Raw genomic sequence first — 7974 nt, forward strand, 5'->3', positions numbered from 1 at the left:
ATTAGTTTCTCAGTCTTGATACACAGTACTTGTACACTTTTATTTTTTATGGGCAAGATCAGATTTCAGTGAAGTCAGGATAAACACTTAGCTGAAGTCTAAAGGTTAATATCGACAAAAACCCAGCCTAACTGCCTAGCTGGTTAGCATAGTATTGCTGCACTATTGCTGAAAGGTGCTAGCAGAGACGTTTATTTCTGTGCAGGCTTAAAGGTGATTAGACCATCCAAATGGTTGTGCCTGACTGGACACGTTTGCACTGGCCTGATCTCTGAACTGGCTCATGCTAACAGGGACAACTATGAAAAAACAGCACAGTTTATAGCTATAGACAGCCTGCTGGCTTCATGACTCAGCTGAACGTGTAAGAAAGATTTTAGATCCATAATGGCATTGTGCATATTGAATTAGTTGTGGTAGAAGCCCAAGTAACCTGAAAACATTGTTTCCTATTCATAGATTTGGCATCCTTCCTTTTGAAGAACTCCTGACACTTAGTCCAGCGATGCAACTCTGTCACAAATAACAAGCGGCCCCTCAAAATTTACTGATTTTCCCCAACGGTCAGCTGCAGCCAGGAAACACCCGGTACTCCTAGTTGGTAGTTCCTCCACAAGGCACTCTGCCCTTCCAGTTCCCCATGCAGCTACGTGGAAGAGCACCCTTTCGCTGGCTGAATGCCTGGGGGAAGCACATCAGCGGTCGCGGATCACAGTTACACGGACTGGCATCACGGAAGAACTGAGCACTGCAACTCCCACCCATTCCCTGAAATCACCCTTCGGTTTTAAGGTTAGGTATACGTAAAGAAAGCAATTTCCTTACAAAAATGTATGTACGAACACAGGAGGTGCAGAATTTACAGAAACAATTAAAAACAAATGAAAAGAGAGTTTTGCCATTCCTGTTTCTTCCTTCAGCATCTAAGCTTCCTCCCTGTCGGGGTTTAACCCCAGCCGGTAACTAAGCACCACCCAGCTGCTCACTCACTTCCCCTGACCCGGTGGGATGGCAGAGAGAATCGGAAAAAAAAAAAAAGGTAAAACTCATGGGTTGAGATAAGAATGGTTTAATAGAACATAAAGGAAGAAACTAATAATGATAATAATAACAATAATAAAATGACAATAATAATGATAATAAAAGAATTGGAATATACAAACCAAGTGATGCACAATGCAACTGCTCACCACCTGCTGACCGATACCCAGTTAGTTCCCGATCAGCCACCCCCACCCCCCCAGGCCAACTCCCCCCAGTTTATATACTGGGCATGACGTCACATGGTATGGAATACCCCTTTGGCCAGTTTGGGTCGGCTGTCCTGGCCGTGTCCCCTCCCGAGTTCTTGTCCCCCTCCAGCCTTCTCGCTGTCTGGGCAGGAGAAGCTGAAAAATCCTTGACTTGGTCTAAACACGACTCAGCAACCACTGAAAACGTCAGCGTGTGACCAACATTCTTCTCATCCTGAACCCAAAACACAACAATATACCAGCTACCAGGAAGAAAATTAACTCTGTCCCAGCTGAAAGTCCCATTTTGAAGGTTGCTGTTCACAGCCTCCTGACTGACAAGCCAGTCAGCAATTCTGCACCCTTAGGTCACCCTTCATGGGAGATGATCTGGAATTGGGGATTGCCACTTCTTTTTGTCCTCTAGAAATGGTTATGGTTATTTAGGCTATTTAGATTTATTGTGTACCTCTCACACTCAACATAAACTTAATCTCTCACAAAATAAAAGGTAAACGTTTCTGTCTGCATCTGAAAGGTTGTATAATGGAATAATCTCTTAAGCTTTTTAGATATTGTGACTTGGATTTATATGTCAGCTCTGGGAGAAGGAGCAGCACCGCAGCCATTTTCACTTTACACAGCTGAAACTTCCCATTTCCAAGAGCAAGTGTGCCAGTCGTCAGTGGTGGGCACTGGCTAAGCTGTCTACAGGGACTGCTATTATTCCACAATGTGACCATTATTTCTGTTTTTTTGTTGTGCCCCCCCCCCCCCCCCCCCAGCAATATTTCATTAAACTTCTGAATCCATACAAGAGGAGGGATTGTGCAGGGTGTTATATAGCTAAAGCACTATAATTTTAAATTTAAATGTCTGTTCTCTTGTGCAGAGGGCAAAGGAGTTTCAACCCTAGAAATATTTATATGGGATTATGATGTTTTTAAAAAGGAACGTAGAACCTTTTGAGATTGACCATGAACACTCAGAGCACCCTATTTAATGAAGTTTTAAATTGTTTTGGACTTAAAGCTATTACCTTTCAAATGAATGGGAAAATTCCTTTATATGTGAATAGCATAATATCAAATATTTAAATATTCACTTAATTATTTCAAGTATGTATGCAGCGTGCTAACTGGAAAAATGAGGCTGTAATTTATTTCAAAGAACTCCACAAACATTGGGCTGGGACTGGCCAAAGTCAGCCCAGCTTCTTGGAATTAGCTGAAATATGTTGATTTTACACCTGGTCAAGGACCAGGCATATTATCTGTTTGGTTAGGTAATTTAGAAAAAATCCACTTAATGCTAAATCTAGTGACAAGCCGCTAATTATTCTCTTATAGATTACTCTGCAGCTCTGTTAGACATCAACTACTTTATGTTTTGTTTTATCTTCTCTCCCATCAAATGTCCAGCACACCACGCTGAGCCAAGAGGGGGGTACACATCCCGCAATGTTGCCTTTCCTGAAAGACTACACCGTAACTACTGTGGCTATACAAATAAATTTGTGCATGAATTACAGTTATTCTAAGAATTTGCTAAACATTATTTCTGAACAAAGAAAAATACTTAATATGTAATATGTAAATAATTTAGAAAGAAGATACAGGATACCGGCTTATAGCTTTCTCAGAATACTTGCCTGATGGAAACACTGTCTTTACTGGAACATAGCAGAAAGGCTGAGCAGGTGAATTAAGAATCTGCATGTATAAATACCTATTTAGCATACAAATTGCATGTGACATCAAGCACTACAGGAAACTCACTTGCTGATAAAACTTAAATAAGGAGAAAATACAGGTGAGAAAAATATAGATAATTTTTAAATATATTCTTCAGTTTAATAAAGGTAAAAAAATATGTGGAAATGTGGAAGTTCTAGTAGATTTCATCAGCTGTACTAGCCCTACTGTGTGATCCGAATTTGTACTCCTACAGAGTTATTCAGCTCCCTTTGATGTTGGCAGACATACACCCATGTACTTCCAGAACAACTGAGGGAAAATTGGACCAAACTTGAAGGGATGCTTGACATTAAAAAGGCAAAGATTGGCAACACCTACTCCATTGTTAGAACTGGTTTTTAATTCATCTTCTAAAATTAGGGAACATCTGAAAAATAAAATAACAGAATTGTATGTGCAAAGCATTGGCAAAAGCAGTGGTGATTGTTTTTCTCTACCATGTTCTTGTTTGCATTTCCAGACTTTAACGAAATTATGAAAAGCACACTGAATTGTGTTTCCCAATGGAATTCTCAAAGCAGAAATACTTGCACCTGCTGAGGAATTTCCTGCATTACTGTGCACATTTTATGATTAAAATTTTTTACCAGATATATTTAATCTTTCTAGGCATACTTTTTTCAAATTTGGCTAAAGTGCTTCTAACGTAAATGAAACTGAAGATTTGCCGATGGTATTTGAAGTTCAGAAATATCAGATTATTGCTAAAATTAATTTGATTAATTTTGAGTGTGAATTAGTGCCTGAGATACTCATTAGTGGATGGATGTGGAAAGTTTCCTTGTTTTTTTTCTGGTAACGTTTACTTCTTAGTTTGTCTGAATTATTACTTCTTTTCTACAACATGACCTGGATTTTTAAGATCCAACTTCCTTTTAGCCAAATAAGTCACATAGTTTAACAGCAATTTTAAATGTATTTTTGTAGGTAAAAACATCTTGATAAATATTGTTTTGTTTTGTAAAGAAAGTGATCTTGCTTCAGCTATAATTAACAAGTAACTGTGATAAATTTTTCCTCTTGAAATCTTTATGTTATGCTCATATAAAAAAATATTCATATAGAATATGGGGAGAGGTAATTTCATTAAGTATCCAAACTAATACAACTGACTTAGGGAAAAATATCCAGGACAAGTTAATTTGGCCTAGATATTGTATTCTGACATATAACATGACCTATTGGTTTTGTAAATATTAACTAATGAAGACTGAGACTAGAGATATGCACGTGTTTAAATTACTGTTATTAAAGTGTCTAATTGCAGCACAGAAATCAAGACCCGTTGTGTACCTTCCAGATGAGAGCTTGGGTTTTAAAGAGTTCTCAAGAAGGTCTCATGCCACCTAGCTATGACAGTGTCTCACAGTGGAGAGTGAAAAAAAGCAAGTTGTGATTAAAAAGTTTTATTATGGTAAATGGGAGACTAGCCTCCCTGGAAAGAGCTTCTCCATCAATTTTTTATTTTATAGCGGTACTCAGTTTTTAACTCTTGTCATCCTTTTAATTTCTCCAGCACTACATGACAATGTGCTTTAAACCATAAAAAACCCCAGACTTTCTGAACATGGTTACTTTTTTTGCATAACTTCTGCTTGCCTGGCATTGTGCTTTGCCTTTCCTTTGTGCTTTGTTTCTTGGCTTCCTTTTCTTCTTCGAGAAGAAAAGCTCCTTCATTCTCGATAAAAACTTGCTCGAAAATCTATCGCATTCAGTAAGAGACTTTCTAGACTTCAGTGGAACTTGGGGCTGACCTAAGGGAACGGGCTGTGCTGGCTTGCATCATCAAACCCTGAGCACAGTAGATATCCTGCTATTTTAATTGGACTTAAGTGAAAAGTTCTTTAGCTCTTAATACATAATTTTGTTTGAACTAAAGAATTCAGGAGTCCTAACTGTAGGGTATTGTTACTTAGGAAGGATGGATTAGAGAAGGTCTCCTGCAGGGAGCGGAAGAATGGGGTGGCAGTGGGAGACCAGCACAGGGCTCCTTTGCAAACTCTTCCCAGGTCTTCCGTGTCTCCAGAATCATAGCAACACTACAACAATCAATAAAACATCTTTTTCTGATGAATTAAACATAGGGATTATGCAAAGGGAGAACTTGTAACTTCTGTTTGTTGGGAAGAGATTTTGTAAAGTAATTACATTAATCTTTAAACTTCTAGAATAGGCCAGTGAAAATATTCAACAGACAGTTTTGAAAATGATCACTGAGACTGGTATGCGCTGCAGTATCTTCTTCAAAAGCAGGGAAAATTTTGCTACCATTCCATTAATATGATGATGTAGAAAATGTACTGAAGAGTTGAAGAGAAAACATATTGGCTGAAAATCCCTGTAATAAGACAGAGCTCCCCTCTGTCTTCTTGCACTTCCCCAGAAGATCCATCTAGGTCAGTACTGGTTTGGGATCTTACTCCAGGACCTGGAAGAGAGCTACAGAAGTTAATTCTCCCAACTTTTCTATAGACTCTGAGGAGCCCCTTCTGCCAACCCAACTGTTGGCTGTATACCTGCAGGTAGGTGCTCTTTGCTCCTGCTGTTCTGCTTGGAGAGAGCTGATGGGAAAGAGCTGAAGTTATGAATCTTGCCCGCAGGAAGGAGAAGAGAGGGCTAAGGCGCTCACAAGTCACTGTGAGCTGCCAAAGCACTCTCTTGCTGTTGTTGTCAATTCCTCCAGACCTGAACTGTCCAACAGTAGAAGCAAAAATATTACTTAAGAAGCTACCATTAAATGCCACTTAAAATGTTATTTAAAGGGTATAACTAACTGAAGAAGTATTTAACTCCCATATGAGAGCAAAGCTTCATGTAATTAAAACACAATCACCAAATTTCTTGATGTCTCATAGTTGGAGAAGTACTTGTCTTGAAACACATTTCCAATGCAAAAGACGAATCCCATTGGATTTAGTTGATCAAAGCTATTACTTTTATCTAAGAAAAACTAACCAATCTTTTTAGTCTTCCTTACATTGTGTGTTTCTGACTTTTCTTCTCTTCACTCTGTTGTCCTCAAACCCATTTATTTTTATGTTTTGAAATTGTTGTTGACTTATGGGAAAAATGAATACATACATTGCTCCTCCCTTTGAACCTCATCCATTTTTATTCTTCCAAGTCCTTCTCTGAAATTAATTTTGCATGTTGCTCAACTATTTGTTTTTTAACAAGGGGAGGAATTTGAAGTCTAGTCACAGGTTTCACTTTGGAAAGTCTTATGCATGTGCTGGAGGCCAATGGACCTTCTTCTAAAGCGTACAGTTTAACGCTGGTCCTGCAATGTGAAAATTTAACCTCCTTTCCCAAGTGAAAGAGTGCTAACTCCACCTCATTTAAATAGGACCTGACTTTGCTGAGCATGCTGCACGGTTTGATGGCTGGAGATAAACAGACAACAGATTTACAACTGAAGTTATTATATGAGTACATTTACTTTGCGCACTTTATAAAGTAACTCCTGTTTTTACTACCGTGATAGAAACCACTGGCTGATTTCAAAAGCCGTCTGGACACAATCCTGGGCAACTGGCTCTAGGTGGCCCTGCTTGAGCAGGTGAGGTTGGAGCAGATGGCCTCCTGAGGTCCCTTCCTGCCTCAACCATTCTGTGGTTCTGTGGCCAGGAGATAGGCCACAGTTTTGCTGTAACGTTCAGCCGTGATGGGTTCTCTCACAACTGTTTTTCTCTTAATCTTTCACTTAATCTTTTCAATGTATCAGTGTTTGAAACACTCTGCAACTATCCGGTGATGCTTTGTTGCAACGGGAGTTCAATGTTGTTGATTAGGTGGGAGCCATTGGGCATTTCCATTTTGGCAGAGCCATATTTAATTATGTCACGAATTATTAGACAGCAGCTAATAACTTTATTTCAAATGCCGCCATTTTAACTAACTGGGACATATCCCTCCTCGCCCCGCGTAGTAACAATTTTTTCTATTGTGGTCATACGTCTACTATGAATAATTTATCTTTCATAGATGGCTGCCCTCTTCTCCTTTAGTGTTTTTGAGTCTTGACTTACCTACCCCCTCACCGCATGTACAACGGTGCAGAAAGTACACGGCTAACAAACTTATATCATATAAATGTTTAATAACAGAAAGTTATCACCCTCCAAGAACTTAGAACTAATTCCTTTTCAGTGTACTTAAGAGCGTTGGCCACAAAGGTAAATAATTTTTGTGGCCGCTGCTGTAGAAACCAGAGTAATTTTCTGCCAATGCGAATATTTAATTAGCGTGACTTCCCGACAAGATACCAGTCAGCCTACCGCCGCGGCCTTCGCAGGCTTTGAGTTGGCCAACCCATTGGCCGGCGCGTGAGCTGTACGTAGGCCCGCGGTGAAATCGCGCGCCTACCGAGGCCAACGGCGAAGGTTTCGCGGCCTTCTGGCGCCACAGCCGTGACACCGCCATGCTCCCCGGCCAGGGCCAGGGCCAAGGCCAAGGCCAAGACCAAGGCCAAGGCCAAGGCCAAGGCCAAGGCCCTGGCAGCCCTCCCGGCGGGGCGTCCCGGTCTCCACAGAGCCCCGGGTCCCGCCTGAGGGAGCAGCAGGGCGGGGAGGTGTGAGCCACGTGGGGAGGCGCCGGGTGGGGTCTCCTCCAATGGGAAGGCTGGCTGCCGGGCCTCTCCTCGCCCCATTGGCTGGCGGAGGTTGGGAGGGGCCTCCGGCCCCCCAAGAAGGGGCGGTGGAGGTTTCACCTCAACGAGCCGGGGAGCTGAAAGGGAGCGCTGGCCGGCCCGTCACGTGACGGGCACGATGCCGCCGGGCCCCGCCCACGCCGCGATGACGTCACCCCACCGGCTCTCGCGAGAGCTCCCAGCGGGCGCCCCTCGGAGGGCGCGGGCGGGAGGGGCAGGTGGCAGGTGAGAGGGCCCCGCCCCCCCCGGCCGCGCCCAGCTCCTTCAGGCGAGCCAATGGGAGCGTCGTCCCAAGCCTCTTCCCATTGGCTGGCTGCCTGGCATGCAAATGAGCCGC

Source organism: Accipiter gentilis, chromosome 20 (genome assembly GCF_929443795.1).
Source record: "Accipiter gentilis chromosome 20, bAccGen1.1, whole genome shotgun sequence".
NCBI classification, from domain to species: Eukaryota; Metazoa; Chordata; class Aves; order Accipitriformes; family Accipitridae; genus Astur; species Astur gentilis.